We start from the raw sequence: 1957 nt of genomic DNA on the forward strand, positions 1-1957 counted from the left end.
AGGCAAGTGAAGGGCTACATGTATTGTGCTTCCACCAATTGTTCTTGTCCAATAGGAAAAATGCAATTCAAAAATTTTTAAAAATGCCTAATTTCTGCTTTTCCAAATTTGAAGACTTGCTAAGGGCCAAGGCTACCCAAAGCAATGCTCACCAAACTCGGTTGAGCATATAAAATTCCTGGTTGAAATTGAAAAGGTTGGAGTTGAAGGTTGCCTTTAATTTTAAGGGCCAGGATTTACATATTTTAGTTATAAATCCCGATAAGAGTATAAATTTTTATGGACTTTTATAATTTCACTCGGGTTCGATCTTGGTGGTACCTTTAATTTTCAAGGCTGAGAAAAACATTTTTGTCAAGCACTGACCTAGAGAGGGCAAGCCAATAAAAAGAAATGTCTAAAAAATACCTATGTAACATTTGGGAAGCGGCCAACGTTCCCTATACCCTTCCATAGGCAAGCCAAAAAGTGTAAGGCTAGAGAGCCAATAAAGGTTACTTGGTAAGGGAGATGAAGGAAAGGTCGTGGGGGGACGCGGTTCCACAATGGTTAAAAGGCGTTGGAGAAAGGCCGAGAGGGTTTTCATTCTGTTCGTCTCTCCCAATCTCAAAGCTCGGTTTTGCTTGTTTGCCATGGAGGATCGTGGTTTCTCCGACCTCCTCTCCTCTGCTTCTTCCCTTCTTTCTTCCCACTTCCACTCCCAATCCCCTTCCTCTTCCTCCTCCCATCCCCACACTTCCTCCCAAAATGACCTCTTGGAGAGCGCCAAGATCCTCATGGACGCTGCTAAAACCAAATAACTCCGATCCCGCCCCCGATCTCGACTTGGGTCGCCTCGCTGGCGCCGCAGGTACCCTCGTCGGCGCTGCTTCCCACTACGGGAAGCTCGAGGAGACTTCCTATGGGACGTATGCCCACAAGGTTGAGGAATATCTCCATTCCTATGAAGTGAAGCATGGTCACCCCAATTCTGGAGCCGCCCCCCCCTCCGTGCCTCCTCTGTCTGCAAATGTGTCTGGCCATGCCCGAGAGTACGCGGCTTCCCAGCAACGCCACAGCCAGGCATCAGCGCCTCAAGGATATCCTGAGGTCGATCCTTCACGACGATACCCAGAGGAAGAGCAAGGCTACTCTCAAGGATATTCTCAAACATACACAGAGACTAGAGCAGCAGAAGCGCAACGATACCCTCCAAGGGTATCCCCCCCAAGGGTATCCAGCATACGAGCAGTAGACCGACATGGGACAGCTAAAGTTCAAGGCTTGGACTTGCGCGATTAGCTGTTAATAAATAAATGGTTTTGAGTTAGAATCGATACTTTGGTACGCCATACCTTGTAATTTGGAAGTCCGACGTTATGTCTGTATTATGAAGCGAAGGACAGTTTAGTAGGGCGCATGTTTCGTGGAGAATCTTGGGTGAATAAGAAGCTGCTTATTGTGGATGTTGTATTCGCAGGATGCATATAATCATTGCTCTTTCTATTTCTTTCATCCTAATAGAGTAAATGCCAGATCAGATCCTTTCGAGCTGTCGCTTCAATTTTACAGAGTGTTCTGGGTTATTTTTCCAAGCACTTGACCATTAGTTTCAATCTGCAATTTTTTTTGGTATGCTTGCGAGTCAGCCCTGCATACACGATCCACATTGTACACTTCTTGCTCTTGTGTTTTGAAACAATTATTCTTGACAACTTGGATTTAACGATGTTTAGTGCTTTCTGTATTTTGAAACAATTATGTGTGACAACTTGGATTTGTTCAATCTACTGCATTACATCTTTGGATATGAGGATGACAAAGACCTGACTTACATTCTGAAACCAGCCTTCAGTTAACTTAAGGGCAGTAAACTGTAACTATCTTAGCACCCACACTATTTACAGCCACATTGCATCATTTCCAGCCAGTTCCATTAATTAAACATAACTTAGAAAACAACCTTTAAAAACACTGA

The 1957-nt window shown here is 44.3% G+C and overlaps 1 pseudogene; it reads left to right on the plus strand.

The window, feature by feature from the left end:
- The first annotated feature begins 507 nt into the window (after positions 1-507).
- On the plus strand, positions 508-1492 carry LOC147890499 (uncharacterized; annotated as a pseudogene).
- Positions 1493-1957: the final 465 nt, after the last annotated feature.

This window comes from Dipteris shenzhenensis, chromosome 19, assembly GCF_047967505.1.
Source record: "Dipteris shenzhenensis isolate YYH24624 ecotype China chromosome 19, Dip_SZ_1.0, whole genome shotgun sequence".
In the NCBI taxonomy this organism is placed as follows: Eukaryota; Viridiplantae; Streptophyta; class Polypodiopsida; order Gleicheniales; family Dipteridaceae; genus Dipteris; species Dipteris shenzhenensis.